General features: G+C 40.4%; 1 protein-coding gene and 1 non-coding gene across 3 annotated transcripts in view; one reads left to right on the forward strand and one right to left on the reverse strand.

Annotated features, from left to right (window-relative positions):
• nudcd1 (NudC domain containing 1) overlaps nucleotides 1-16748 on the reverse strand; it is a 189632-nt gene that overhangs the window by 16036 nt on the left and 156848 nt on the right. The gene's annotated exons all lie outside the window — the stretch shown is intronic.
• Nucleotides 3172-3278, forward strand: LOC134356784 (U6 spliceosomal RNA). The gene has a single exon (XR_010020430.1). It is a non-coding gene; the product is annotated as a U6 spliceosomal RNA (small nuclear RNA).

Here is a 16748-nt window from a genome sequence, read left to right on the forward strand (position 1 = left end):
GCTGAACTGAATATGCCTGGACTCTTTCGATTCTATACTTCACATTGTGTTTTTTGCTCATTTTCTTGGTGCTGTTTGCACAATTTTTTTTTTGCGCTTTGGAGGGGGTTTGGTGTTTTTCTTTGAATGGGTTCCATAGTTTTATTTGTTTCGTGGCTGTGGGGAAAACAAATTTCAGGGTACATACGAGGGGTGATTGATAAGTTCGTGGCCTAAGGTAGAAGGAGATGAGTTATACAGCTCTCATTACATGCACGTGCAGTTCAACTCTTTGAGTGATTATGCAGAAAGTTTAAAGTTAATAACTCATCGCCTTCTACCTTAGGCCACAAACTTATCAATCACCCCTGCTGTGGATACTTTCTGGAGGTCCAAGATCCGTACGCTTCATGACCGCTGGACTAAGTGTGTAAATGTAGGAGGGGACTATGTTGAAAAATAAACGTGCTAGGTTTTCTAAAATTGACTCCTTCTACCTTAGGCCACAAACTTATCAATCGCTCCTCGTACATTCATACTTTGATAATAAATGTACTTTGAATCTCCAGTATTCCTCTGGTAGACAATTAGCTACTGGAAATTAATTTGCAAAGGAAAATACCGGCAATGTTGCATCCTAAGCTGCCATTCTGCCATTGCAGAAGCTCCATAGTGGATGGTTCACTTTGCCTAAAGCATATTTTAGCAGGTATCAAACAGAAATAACTGTGACCAGATGATTCACTTTGCTCTGTCGACACACCAAGATATGTGAATGAATGTACTTTTGCCAAAATGTTCACTATATATTCCCCAGAAACAGCTGTTTGAAATCAAATTGACTGATAAGAGTTAATAGCTTTAACACCATTACCTGGAGGATAATTTATAAACCATGTGAAGGAGAAAGAAAATCTAAAGTAAACTGCCACAATCTTTAGTTCAGAGAGAGAACAGCAAAATCAGTGACAAGTATCTGAGATTAGGAAGGACACTGAACTCAATTACAAATAACAAATCACTATAGTTGAGTGGAATCAGCTTTAAAGCAACCATCCTCAGTGCTGCCTGTTGTTTTATGGAAGGTCACGGCGAAAAGTCACGGGTAGTGAGGAGGCTGCAGGGTTGGAGAAGTGAGTTACAGGAGCTGAACTGAGGTGGTAGAGGAGACAAGCCCTGGCTTTCTCCTTTGGTAGAGGAACATGATGAAAACACCACGGTGGGCTTCACAGCTGAACAGGTGAGAAGACAGCTGAAACGTCTCAACCCAAGCAAGGCTGCAGGACTGGATGGTGTCAGTACCAGGGTGCCCAAAGCCTGTGCCCCTCAGCTACATGGAGTACTTCGCCATGTATTTAACCTGAGCCTGGGGCTCCGGAGGGTTCCTGTGCTGTGGAAGACGTCCTGCCTCGTCCCTGTGCCGAAGACGCCGCGCCCCAGCGGCCTCAATGACTACAGACCGGCGGCATTGACCTCCCACATCATGAAGACCCTAGAGAGACTTGTTCTGGAGCTGCTCCGGCCTATGGTCAGGCCACACTTAGATCCCCTCCAGTTCGCCTACCAGCCCCGACTAGGAGTTGAGGATGCCATTGCCTACCTGCTGAACCGTGTCTATGCCCACCGGGACAAGCCAGCGAGCACTGTGAGGGTCATGTTTTTTGACTTCTCCAGTGCGTTCAACACCATCCGCCCTGCTCTGCTGGGGGAGAAGCTGACAGCAATGCAGGTGGATGCTTCCCTAGTGTCATGGATTCTTGATTACCTGACTGGCAGACCACAGTACGTGTGCTTGCAACATTGTGTGTCCAACAGAGTGATCAGCAGCACTGGGGCTCCACAGGGGACTGTCTTGTCTCCCTTACTCTTCACCACTTACACCTCGGACTTCAACTACTGCACAGAGTCTTGTCATCTTCAGAAGTTTTCTGATGACTCTGCCATAGTTGGATGCATCAGCAAGGGAGATGAGGCTGAGTACAGGGCTACGGTAGGAAACTTTGTCACATGGTGTGAGCAGAATTATCTGCAGCTTAATGTGAAAAAGACTAAGGAGCTGGTGGTAGACCTGAGGAGAGCTAAGGTACCGGTGACCCCTGTTTCCATCCAGGGGGTCAGTGCGGACATGGTGGAGGATTACAAATACCTGGGGATACGAGTTGACAATAAACTGGACTGGTCAAAGAACACTGAGGCCGTCTACAAGAAGGGTCAGAGCCATCTCTATTTCCTGAGGAGACTGAGGTCCTTTAACATCTGCCGGACGACGCTGAGGATGTTCTACGTGTCTGTGGTGGCCAGTGCTATCATGTTTGCTGTTGTGTGCTGGGGCAGCAGGCTGAGGGTAGCAATCACCAACAGAATCAACAAACTCATTCGTAAGGCTAGTGATGTTGTGGGGATGGAACTGGACTCTCTCACGGTGGTGTCTGAAAAGAGGATGCTGTCCAAGTTGCATGCCATCTTGGACAATGTGTCCCATCCACTACATAATGTACTGGGTGGGCACAGCAGTACATTCAGCCAGAGACTCATTCCACCGAGATGCAACACAGAGCGTCATAGGAAGTCATTTTTGCCTGTGGCCATCAAACTTTACAACTCCTCCCTTGGAGGGTCAGACACCCTGAGCCAATAGGCTAGTCCTGGACTTATTTCCTGGCATATTTTACATATTACTATTTAACTATTTATGGTTTTATTACTATTTATTATTTATGGTGCAACTGTAACGAAAACCAATTTCCCCCGGGATCAATAAAGTATGACTATGACTATGAAGCAGCCGACAATGGCACTGGTGAGCTCAGTCTGCTTAAGCAAGGTGGCAGGAAATCATTGATTTTCTCTGGAGGTTGCAGAGATAGGCAGTGAAACTGAAGATGATCAGGCAAGTCACAAGCATTTGGGTTATGACATTAACAACTGCAGAAATAAATTAGACCAAAGGCAGAAAGGAAACAAATGTAAGCTCATAGATGCCAATTATCAGTGAGCAAGGGAAGAGGATAAACACCTTATTCTTCCCAATCACCAACAATATCACAGCCTAAACATTAATTACTTTTCTGCACAACACCTTCCATTACAAAAGACAAATATGAAACAAAAACAAAAGTAATTGCTATGACCCTATCTCACAATCTGAAAAGCCATGTAACAAGAATAAATTAATGATCAATACATGTAAACGTGCTCGCTTCGGCAGCACATATACTAAAATTGGAACGATACAGAGAAGATTAGCATGGCCCCTGCGCAAGGATGACACGCAAATTCGTGAAGCGTTCCATATTTTTGAAAAAAAAAGAAAAAAAAAGAAAAAAAAAAATACATGTAAACATGAACTTTGCTTGGGATTCCTCCAACAATTAAATGCCCCATTAAATGATGAAGCAGAAATGTTAATGAATGGGAAATGCACATACTATTATCCAGTTCCTTTTTAAGATAGTAAAATACATTATAAAACAACACACACACACACACACAAAATGTTGGACTGGAAAGGAGGGGTGGAAACACCAGAATAAAGACGAGGAGAAAGAAGACTAACTAGAAGGTGATAGGTGAAGCTCGGTGAATGGAAATGGTAAAGGCTGGAGAAGGACTCTGATGGGATACATTACAAAATACATACTGCTCATATCTAAACTATTGCAGTCCCAATTCAGAGTACAAAACCTGGAAAGAAAGATTTGCATGCGTTTGGCACCTTTCACTGCCATGTAGTGTAGATTCTATTGAAATGCAGGATGCACAGCAATCAGTTTGCACAGAACAAATTCCATAAAAAAGAACAAAATAAGATAATTTCAGTCATGTGTAAAGGATAAATATTGCCCTAAGGACAGGGAGAAGAACATGCCTGCTGCTTTTCAAAATAATGGCAGGGAATCATTGATGTCCCAAAAGAATAGATAAGGCCTCTGTTTAATGTCCCATCTGAAAGAAAATCCTCATTTACCAATTCAGCAATTCCCCAATTGAGCACTGTGGCTTCAGGCAAAATTATATGCTGAAGTTCTGTATTCAGTGAGGGAGGGGAACCAGAAAGTAAACATCCATAAGTTAGGTAGTTCAACATCTGTAATAGGGAAAATATTAGAAGGTGTTATAAAAGGGAACTCAGAAAACTGAAAGGTAATCAGTCAAAATTAACTACTATTCTGTGAAAGGGAAGTGATGTTTTAAAATATACTGGAGACCCTTGGAAGAAACGTGTGCCATAGATAAAGCAGAACGTGGATAAGGCACGCTAGATTATCAGATCATACTTGATAAGGCTTCACATCAAAGGTTATTGGGTAAAATAAAGGGTTATGGTTTAAGAAAAGCATATTAATTGGAGAGTTGGCTGGTTAATGGGAAATAGAGAGTAGGGTTAAATGAGTCTTTTCCTAGTTGACAAGATGCAGGAAAGATGTGTCACAGATATCTTTGCTGAGACCTCAATGTTTTCAACTGATGCAAATGCCTCAGGTGGAAACACGGCTGCTAAATTTGCTGAGGACACATTGACAGCAGTATGGTAGCATAGTGGTTAGCAGTGTTTTATAGTACAGGCAACCCAGGCTCAATGCTTAGCGAGGTATTGAGTTGGAGAATCTATCCTACTGAGATGGGCCTCAGGGGAATCTGAGGGAGCTAGTAAACTCCCTCAAGTGTTCCCTTGCATTTCTCATACTCACTTGCATCGTTTGAACTTAATTGCTTGTATCAGAATCAGGTTTAATATCACTGGCATATGTCATGAAATTTGTTGTTTTGTGGCAGCAGTACATAGCAAGACATATAAATTTAAAAATCCACATGTTACAATAAGAAATATAAATAAAAAATTAGAGTAAGTGGTGTAAAAAGAGGGCAATAAAAAGCAAAATTCTGAGGTAGTGTACATAAATTCATTGTCCATTCAGAAAGCTGATGGCGGATGGGAAGAAACTGTTCCTGAAACGTTGAGTGTGTGTCTTCAGGCTCCTGTACCTCCTCCTTGATAATAACAATGAGAAGAGGGCATGTTCTGAGTGATGGCAGTCCTTAATGACGGATACTGCTTTTTTGAGACATCTCTTTTTGAAGATGTTCTTGATGCTAGGGAGGTTATTGGCCCTGATGGAGCTGGCTGAATTTATAAATTTCTGAAGCTTTTTCTGGTCCTGTGCAGTGGCCCTATCATCCCAGACAGTGATGCCACCAGTTAGTATGCTCTCCATGGTACATCTGTAGAAACTTGCGAGAATCTTTGGTGACGTACCAATTATCTTAAAATTCCAAATGAAATAAAACCACTGTTGTGTCTTCTTTGTAATTGCATCAATAATGTTGGGTCCAGGATAGATCTTCAGAGATGCTGACACCCAGGAACTTGAAACTGCTCACCCTTCCACTGCTGATCCCTCAGTGAGGACTGATGTGTGATCCCTCGATCTCCCCTTCCTAAAGCCCACAATCAATTCCTTGGTCATACTGACATTGAGTGCAAGGTTGTTGTGACACCAATCAACCAATCCTGTACATCTTCTCATCACCATCTGATATTCTACCAAAAATAATTGTGTCATCAGCAAATTTATAGATGATGTTTGAGCTGTGCCAGTGTTGATTGTCAGCGAGAAAATTTTATTTCCACTACACACTTAACTGTGTTGAACGCTGAGATGTAATCAATAAACAGCAGCATGACATAGATATTGCTATTGTCCAAGTGATCCGACGCCAAGCAGGTCCAGCTCTTTGCCTAGCATGACCAACCTCAGAAAGCATTTCATCACAGATGTGAGGTCCACTGTGCGATAGTCATTGAGGAAACTTTGCCTACTGTTCTTGGGCACTGGTATGATCGTCACCTTTTTGAAGACAGTGGGAACCCTTTACTGCAGCGGCGAGAAATTGAAGTTGGTCCTTGAAAGCAAATGCCTGTTGGTTGGCACAGGGTTTCAGTGCCCTACCAGGTACACCACCAGCACCTGGTGCTTTGCGAGGATTTCACCCTCTTGAAAGATGTCCTGACGTTGGCTTCCAAGACAGTCACTGGATGCTGCAAGGATTCGCACAGTTGTAGTTTTATCCTCCCTTTCAAAGCGTGCATAAAAGGTATTAGGTTCAGCCGGCAGTGAAGCATGCAGCTGTTTATGGCGTCAGGTTTCACCTTGTAGGAAGTAATGGCTCGCAAACCCTGCCAGAGCTGACATGCAACCGATTCTGTCTCTAACTTCAATCAGAATTGTCTTCTCGCTCTTGGTTGTCTATAGGTCGTACCTGGACCCGGTTCTGGGTCACCGGTCTTCAATGCCACAGATCTAGCCGTCAGCAGACTATGAATCTGCTGGTTCATCCACAGCTTTTGGGTTGAGTATGTCCTGTATGTTCTCAAAGGGACACACTCATCCACACAGGTCTTGAAGTTGGTGACTACTGTAGTGCATTCATTCAGAATCGAAGACGAAGCCTTGAATTTGTCTCCGACTCAAGGTAATCCTATAAGCACACCTCTGCTTTCCTGGAACATACCTTCTTAGTCCTCACCACAGGTGCTGCAGTCTTTAGTCTTTGCCCGTACACAAGGAGAAGTAGTACAGTCGGATGATCAGACTTTCTAAAGTGTGGGCATGGGAGGCACATATAATCCGGGAGTCTCGTTCTCATCCACAGAATCTCGTGTCTATTGCTTTAATCAGTAAATCTCCTATCGCTACTGCCTGCCTCAACTCCCCCCACCCCGCCCTTTCCCTTCTGAGCCACAGAGCCAGAGACCCGACCAGTCTCTGACTTTCCCTTGCAAGGTCATTCCCCAACAGTATCCAAAACGATACACTTGTTATTGAGGGGAACAGCCATAGGGGTACCCTTCTCTGACTGCCTATTCCCTTTCTCTGCAATAACAGTCATCAGGGCTACAAAACAGGTAATTCTGAGAAGAGCCTCCCACCAAACAACAACCAAGTGAAGTACTCATAGGAACTGCACAATGAAAATCTCACTTATCAATTAACATCAAGGATGAGGCTGATTTTGAAAACATGAAATATTGAGATAACAAAGTTGATTGAGAGAAGGAGTCTGCACACAACCACAAAGAGCAAACAGCAACTGTTTCCGATGCATTACCAATCAATGGGTTTTTAGCTATCCCTCAGAATTAAAGAGTGTAAAGCATTTTCACCTTCAGGATAACAGTTCAATGTTTTTCTTTAAGAAACAATACATCACAATATAGATTTTTTTTACACCTAGCAACAAATAATGATTTAACCAATAAGGTACAGTACACCAACCATTAATTTCTGATTGATTTTCTTTATTTGTGTTTTCCCCAGGTTTAAATATTTCCCTTCTGTGTGTATTATTCCCCACTAGAACCTTACAACTGGACCAAATATAGAAGTTAGAGGTCTAAGGAGAGTTTTCTCTTGACTAGCTATGTGAAGCAATGTGCTTCAGTTAATAACTTGTGAAGTATAATGCTCTGAGTCTGTTCACTGGCCACTGGACCTTCCCGTCCCTACAATTAAATTATGGACAGCAAATCCATAACAACAGCCACCCAGCAAATATGCAACATGAATAAATGAGGCTCCTAAAACAGCCTGAAAAGGTGGCTCACTTCATCAACACCTTAGTCTCCACATTAACAAATCAATACATCCATCATCACAGCATCAAGTTTGCAGCATGCACCATTTAAAAACTGTATTCCAGCTGAGAGGATAGGCTGTTCCATCATCTCCCAACCCGCAACTTCTATCACCTCGAAGGACGTAGTCAGTAAGCACAAAGGAACTCCAGTCACTGCATGTTCTCTTCTAGTCACACACCATTCTGTTGATGAAATTAGTCACTTCAGCAACACTGGGGCCAAAGCTGAGACTCTCAACCCAAAAGTATTGTGGGTCTATCATTACCAGACAAACGGCAATGGTTCAAGGAAGGTGGCTTACCTCCAGGGATAGCATTAAATAATGGTCTTGCCAGGGGCATTCATGCCTCTTGAAGGAATAAACAAAATATATGCACAGATAGAATAAAGTACCTAAGATGATAATTCATTTCCGAACAAAGTACGACATATCCTGTTTATGAATGCGCTCATTAGAAGTTGTAAGAAACAGATTAGGGCATCTGGAAGAAACACAACAGCTGAGAAATTGCATTAACACAGAAGCTAACATGTTGATAATTAATTGCCTGAAACACTTGAAGTACACATGACAAACTATGCACATAACAAAGTGAATACTAAGTTAGCTACACAAACACAAGGAAATCTGCAGATTCTGGAAATTCAAGCAACACACACAAAATGCTGGTGGAATGCAGCAGGCAAGGCAGCACCTATAGGAAGAAGTACAGTCAGGACCAAGGGTCTCGGCCCGAAACGTCAACTGTACTTCTTCCTATAGGTGCTGCCTTGCCTGCTGCGTTCCACCAGCATTTTGCGTGTGTTGATTAAGTTAGCTATACACTCAGACCCTGCTTAACGCTGAGGATGTGCTACTTAGAGGTGGAGCGCTATGTAAATCAGTGCTGTGCGGGGTCATTGTAACATTACATAAATGAACATGTGTGCCTGATAAAACAAAACTAAACCCCAGATATATATCATTTTATGTACACAAAGTAATTCAAACACGAAATAGGCCAACCCTGTACATCAGTGGAGCAGCAACACATCGCAGCAGCAGCGGAGGGAATCAGGTGGTGGCTACATCTTAGAGGAGGAATCAGGCTGTGGGTCCTCCTCTAACGTTGGCTTCTTCTTGAAGCAGACGTCGAAATTTGACTGCCTTTTCTTAAGTTTTCTCTCATGAAGCAGTTCTGGGTAGCAGGAAATCATGTCGCAAACACCTTGCTTTGTCTTATTGCTTCACTCCCATTCAGGGCCATTCTGATCGTTGATGTAGCCAATTTCAAAGAGGCACCAACATCAACCTTTTCCTAGACATGTGTAGACGTACCACCCTCTCTGGAAGTTGCAGGCCATTTTCCAGACATTATGGGTGAAAAAAATGGAATAACTTGACAAGGGAGCAAGAACATTTACACACGCGGGGGAGGAAGAGCATGCTCTGATTGGCTGATTGAATGTTTACTGTAATGGCTACTGCTCTTGAGAAGTTTTAAGTGTTGTTTAGAATTAATTTTTGTCATTTTTAAAAATTTTAGTAAAAAACTGAATAAGCGCTTTGTAATGGATCAGCGCTAAGCGGGGTAGTGTTATGTAGGGTCTGAGTGTATTTTACTGGCACATGGTCTTTATGACAAATGACTGACAAATTATAACTTATGACATCTTTCTCTAATGATTAAAGCTATTAATACTGGAGTAGCCGTCTTTCCAGAATGGGGGCTCACCATTGATTTCAAAGCAATGGATTTACCGCAGAAAGTACCAGATATGACAGCTTGGACTAGCTGTAGTAGCTGGGTCCCTGTCTAAAAGATTCTTTTTAATTTAGTTGCAAGTACAGAAAAATTCATTGGTTGGCAAACAGCCTGAGAATATATTTCACTGCTTATTAGATAAAACACATTTGATATAGGCACAACTCTTCACTGAGTTAAGTCTATTATAGGTCTTTCATAGATTAAATTATAAATTGCCCTTGGTCCACATCGTCAGTTGATTGGATTTGTTGGGCAGATCCATGCAGACAAAATGAAGTCCAGCTTAAATTTCATTCAGTTTCAAGGCAATAGTTGACAAACCATATACTTTAAAATTAAGAAATATGAGGCCTTCTAGAGGGAAAATTAGATGGGTACAAACGTGACGTGTTTAATAATTCATAGGTACAACAATCATCTGTCTTACTTTCCCATAAACATAAAAACTGATATACTAGTGTAATATTTCATATGTTTAGATCTGCTTAGCATTCAGGTTACTGTGTTCTTTAACAAGGTGATTAATGTAGATTCCTACAGAATGATTTGGGCATTACCTCCGAGCTGCCACCTGCAAGTAGCCTCGGGGTGTGGGTGTGTGTGAGTGGGGGAATCAACACCAAATATCAGAAGATCAGCTAGACTTGTATATTTTAACTACAACAGCAGAAGGAGGGACTCCTGCAACAAGACCCTCAAAAGCCTTTCTACAATCTGTAAGACACGAGTCAGGAGATTAAAACAGAAAGGAGAACACACAATGGTACTGATTGATGAGTCAGCAGTGGAAAGCGTGAGCAGCATCAAGTTCCTGGGCAACAATAGCTCAGAGGATCTATTCTCGGCCCACATATTGATGTAATCTATTGAGCACCTTTTTGCTATGTCTATAAAAAAACAATTAACTCAGAGTGGATTAATCATAAGCACATTTATTTTACTTGCTGCAAGGGAAGACCATCACCACACAAGAGGCAGAGATAGCTTCCAAAACACAGACAGCATAGTCACTCCTTTATACCCAAATGTTCGCTATTGCACATCAGTTTAAAGTCAGGGTGCATTCCGTTCACGTGTTTAATCAATGTACTTGGCATTCTTCCAGTAATGAATCTGCTGGGTCTGCAGTTTGTCAAGGGATCAGGTTCCATTGGCATAATATTGCACTAACGCTATTAGCAAATCGTTTTGGTACCATACAGATTCCATTTTTTTTAAACACAGAGATAAAATTGCCATTTTGTTACAAGTAAAATACATTCCCTCCCTTTTGTCACTTCATGACAACACTACATTTCACCGTATAGTCATTGAAATATGCATATAAATGATGCAGTTTCAAACCCAACCACAAAATTCCTCTTTTATCCGTCCACTTCAATGAATACCCATTCCATTCCTTAATATCCTCTCCTTCGTCCTGTTATTTCATGCAACAATCGCACAAGAAATGATAGCCATTATAATACCAATAGTTGTACCATAATACAGAATAGTTGCCCACCATCCATCTCCTGGAGTGTAATAGTTGTGATACTGATCCCTGACTTTCTTAATCTCTTTGGTAGCTTCATGGATGTGATTTGCCAAATTAGTTGTATTTTATGATTCAAGTATGTATGCAAGTACACCAATACAAATGCTCCCTTTTTCTAATAACATGCAAAGCCATCCTGTTCTGTAATGCTCCTGTACAAACAGCCATTAGTCTGCTGACAACTTGGTCAATACTTGTTGGGTTTGATCAAAGGCTTATGCAGTTTCATTCACTATTTTCTCCAAAGCCAGTGCCATATTAATCAGTTCCCAGGAAAATCTCAGTGCCATATCCCGGAAAGGCAATCATTCAGAAACTCTCATCCTCTGTAATGACGTGCCGCTATACCAGTGGGTGGTGAGGTAGTGACACCAAGTATCACATTTGGGACACTTCCAAGGCTGTGACTCTCTCCACATCCCCTCATACTTAAGGAACATGCGCTGCAGCAAGCGGTAGGCCCAGGAACCACATACCCAATAAATGCCATTCAGCGGACAGTGAGGACTGAGATTTGTCAGCTCCGTACGTGTACCTTAACTGCTCCCTGATAGGGGCCCTGGCTCTTTCAGTTGCAGAGACGTGTTACCTGTATGGTGCGGTGCCCAGACTGGAGCCACTGCTGCCCCACCCCACCCAAGTGATTACTCAGCAGAAGACAAGTAGTATCGTGGTTGACTGCATATTTCTGTGGCATTCATGGATTGGGTCTAGAATTCTTTATTGTGTGGCTGTATCTTACTTATATCTTTATATGCTTGCTATCTTGTACAGGTACTTGCTATGTGTGCTTTGTGCTGTATAACTGTTGGTACTATGTTTTGCACCTCGGCCCCGGAGTAATGCTGTCTTATTTGGCTGTAATCATGGGTATTCATGTATGGTTGAATGCTACACAGCTTTAGACCACCTGGACAACACAAACACCTATGTCAGGATGCTGTTCATCAACTATAGCTCAGCATTTAATACCATCATTCCCACAATCCTGATTAAGAAGTTGCAGATCCTGGGCCTCTGTACCTCCATCCACAATTGGATTCTTGACTTCCTAACCTGAAGACCAAAATCTGTGTGGATTGGTAATAACATATCCTCCGTGTTGATGATCAACACTAGTGCACCTCAGGGGTGTGTGCTTTGCCCACTGCTCTACTCTCTATATACATATGACTGTGTGGCTAGGCATAGCTCAAATATATCCATAAATTTGCTGATGATACAACCATTGTTGGTAGAATCTCAGGTGGTGACGAGAAAGCGTACAGGAGTGAGATATGCCAACTACTGAAGTGGTGCTGCAGCAACAACCTGGCACTCAACGTCAGTAAGGTGAAAGAGCTGATTATGGACTTCAGGAAGGGTAAGACAAAGGAACACATACCAATCCTCATAGAGGGATCAGAAGTGGAAAGAGTGAGCAGTTTCAAGTTCCTGGGTGTCAAGATCTCTGAGGATCTAACCCGGTCCCAACATATCAATGTAGTTATAAAGAAAGCAAGACAGTGGCTACACTTTATTAGGAGTTTGAAGAGATTTAGCACGTCAACAAATACACTCAAAAACTTCTATAGATGTACCGTGGAGAGCATTCTGACAGGCTGCATCACTGTCTGGTATGGGGGATGGGGGGGAGGGGGCTACTGCTCAGGACCGAAAGAAGCTACAGGGGGTTGAAAATCCAGTCAGCTCCATCTTGGGTACTAGCCTACAAAGTATGCAGGACATCTTCAGGGGGTGGTGTCTCAAAAAGGCAGCACCCATTATTAAGGACTTCCAGCACCCAGGGCATGCCCTTTTCTCACTATTACCATCAGGAAGGAGGTACAGAAGCCTGAAGGCACACACTCAGTGATTCAGGAATACCTTCTCCGCCCCCCCCCCCACTTTCAAATCTCTTACTAGCTCTTCTTTCAGTTAGTCCTGACAAAGGGTCTCGGCCCGAAACGTCGACTGTACCTCTTCCTAGAGATGCTGCCGGGCCTGCTGCGTTCACCAGCAACTTTTATGTGTGTTGCTTGAAATTTCAGCATCTGCAGATTTCCTCGCGTTTACACCTTCTTCCCCTTTGCCATCCGATTCCTAAATGGACAGTGAACCCTTGAACACTACCTCACTTTTTAAAATATACAGTATTTCCATTTTTTTGCACATTTTTTAATCTATTCGATATATGTATACTGTAATTGATTACTTATTTATTTTTTTTTCTCTTCTATATTATGTATTGCATTGAACTACTGCTGCTAAGTTAACAAATTTCATGTCACGTGCTGGTGATAATAAACCTGATTCTGATAATTACATTTGAATTGAATTAATATCAACACTTTGGTTCCACAAACAACCATTTGAATCCCTCTCTCAATCATTGGGGAGACATCAGTGCATAGAATAAAATCTTTGGCAGAGTAATAACCAAGAGGATGCTGTCGGTCTCCATTTTCTTGAGTTAAGACTACTATCATGTGGTTCTCATTGATATACAGGGTGAATTGTCCAGCTGTATCAGGGATTCTTAATGCAGGTATAGTACACAATGTTACCTTTAAAGTTCATAATGCTTTGAATTGTTCTACATTAAGAGTCACAGAGTTGTTTGAGCACTTCTTGTCCTTCAGCTGATTGTTGAGCAGCTGAGCAACAGTTGAATAATCTGCCACTAGCTTCTCAAAACAGTAATTAGCACTTTGACATGGCCATTACTGTCATTCTCACATAGATCAGTAGGGGCCGCTGTAGAGTCCATGTCATGTTCAGCTGTTCCCAGAGTCCTGTGTTCAGATGCCGGCTGTGTAGAGTAGGTGTTTCCCAGGGCGGAGCACCAGCAGTACTGTCACTAGCAGGATCACCCACTTAAAGTCACGTCGGCACTTTTCTATTTTGTTTTAGTTCGCTTTGAAACTTCATGCAATGCATATCGATTGAACTAGTGTTCTTTTGCTTATTTGGTTAATGCAAAGATTTACTCTTTAGACTTTTCATTGTTTCTATCACGCAGTCTTGTAGCTTATCGCATCTTCACCTTTTCTTTAGTAAAAAACTTAGCTCGCCTTGTTAACTTTCAATTGCTCACAATTTTTACTAATCTTGTTTTTAATTGTGCCATTCATCCTTTCTACTAAGCCTGCTGACTGAGGATGGTATCTACAATGGAAATGTTGGTCATTCTGTAACGCCTTATATAGTTCTTTTATTACCTTCCCAGTAAAGTGGGTACCATTGTTACTCAACAGTTTCCAAGGGATCCAAAACCTCAATTTCATTTCCTGCAATAAATATATAGCTACTGTAACTGCATCATTCTTTCCTACAAGGAAATGCTTCATCCCATTGTAAAAAAAAATCAGTAATGACCAATACATATTAATATCTTTCACAGGAAGGTAATTGTATAAATTCCACCTATAAATGCACTCACTAACAGTCCATCAGAGTGGCATACAAGATCCTTCCACCTTCACTAATTTCCCTAGATTTTGGCAAATACATATACATTGTCTTTATCTTTTTCAATATTTTTATTAATATATATATAAGAATACAGAGTACAGAAAATATATATGTCAATACATTAAAGTAAATCACATATAAAGACTCCTTACCCTTCGACTTCATACATTAAAACAAAATGGGAGAAGGAAGGAGGGATAATAATATCTGAGGAAGACTGGACAATAATATGGAGGTATCAATGGAAGTGTACCAGTTCACAGAAATGGAGGAAGTTCAGGTGGAAAAACTTGATAAAATATTTTATTACACCCTCTCAGAAATCCCATTATGATAGTAACCCCCTCTGTTTGCTGGAGAAATTGTGGAAATCAAAATGCAAACCATTATCACATTTTCTAGGAATGCCCCGTTATCAAAGACTATTGGAGTGGGATACATAATGCCTTACAAGACATCTTTAAATGTGAAATACCCTTAGAGAGCAAGACCATATATTTTGGGCTTATACCTCAAGAATGGTTGAAAAGAGATAAATATTTAATGAATGTACTGCTGGTGGCTGGTAAAAAGACCCTTACTAGGAAATGGTTATCTCAGGAGAGCCCAACTTTAAATGTATGGATGGAAATTACAATGGACATTTACAAAATGGAGAAGATAACAGCATCTGTTAATCATAAGTGGATCAATTTTATTCATACTGGAAAAAATGGTTTAACTACATAACACCTCATAGGCCTGATTTTATTCTCACAATCAATGAATATGTTGTTAAAAAAAGATCACTCCCTACTCTGTACATAGTTTTCTTCTTTCGATTATTCTTTCTTTCCTCTCCTTTCTATAAGTGTATACCTCAGATGAATATTATGTGGAGATTTGTGACAAATATGATTATATATGTACAGTGTCTGAAATACATCTTATGGAAATGTTTGTTTGATGAAATTCAATAAAAAATAAATTACAAAAAAAGGACTCCTTACCCTATATTCGTACAAGTCAATTAGTTTGTAACATCGAAAAATAATAATTTTATTATATAAAAAAAATCTAACCCACTACCAAGACCGAAGCTCATTAGTAGAAAAAAAAAGAAAAAGGATTGTTAGTCATCATCTGTGCTTTAACAGCAAATCAAAGGTTTTGAAAATAATTCAGAAAAGGTCCCCACAATGTTTGAAAGTCTTGATTAAATTCAAAAATTGAACATCAAATCTTCTCTAAATTTAAACATAACATCACATCGTGTAACCATTGGGCGTAAATAGGAGGGGCACATCCTTCCATTTAAGCAAAAGCGTCCTTCTGGCCATAAGAGACATAAAAGCCAAAATGTACAAATCAGATGGCTCCAAAATAATATCCTTTCCTCCAACAATACCAAATAAAGCAGTCAAAGGATTAGGCTTGAAGTTTACTTTAAAAAATATCAAAAAGGTTTGAATTACTTCTTTCCAATATTTTCCAAGACTCGGACATGTCCAAAACATATGAATAAGTGAAGCTTCTCCATTATTACATTTATCACAACACGGAGATATATCTAAATAAAAACTAGACAACTTATCCTTAGTCATATGGGCCCTATGGACCACTTTAAATTGAAGGAGAGAGTGACGGGCACATAACTATGAAGTGTTGACCAATTTAAAAATTTGATTCCAAGTTTCCTCAGAAACTGAAGTCTGTAAATCTTGTTCCCAAGGATTTTTAATTTTATCTAAAGGAACACTTCTCATTCCTAACTGCATATTATAAATATTAGATATAGATCCATTATAAAAAGGTTTCAGATTAAAAATTACATCTAGTAGATTCTTATCAGGACTTTTAGAAAATGAGACCATAAAAAATCTCTTATTTGTAGATATCGAAAAAAATGCAATTTGGGGAAACCATATTTAGTTGACAATTGTTCAAACGAAAAAAGACTTCCCTCTACAAACAAGTCCTGAAAGCATTTAATACCTAATCTGTCCCATTCTTTAAAAGCCACATCAATCATAGAGGGTTTAAAAAAAATTAGAAAAAATGGGACTTGAAAGAGAAAATCTCAATAAGCCAAAATATTTTCGGAATTGTATCCAAATCGTCATAGTGTGTTTAACTACCAGATTATCAGTTAACTTACTCAAAGACAAAGGAAGTGAGGATCCAAGAAGAGAAATAATAGAGAATTTATTAACAGAATTAGCTTCTTAAAAATACCCACATCGGGCAATCCTCACGATTTATATAATATAACCAAAATGTAAGATTTCTTATATTAACTGCCCAATAATAAAATCTAAAGTTTGGTAAGGCTAATCCTCCATTCTTTTTACATTTCTGAAGATGAATTTTATTTAATCTAGAATGCTTATTCTTTCATATATGAGAAGATATA

This window comes from Mobula hypostoma, chromosome 1, assembly GCF_963921235.1.
Source record: "Mobula hypostoma chromosome 1, sMobHyp1.1, whole genome shotgun sequence".
Classification (NCBI taxonomy): domain Eukaryota; kingdom Metazoa; phylum Chordata; class Chondrichthyes; order Myliobatiformes; family Myliobatidae; genus Mobula; species Mobula hypostoma.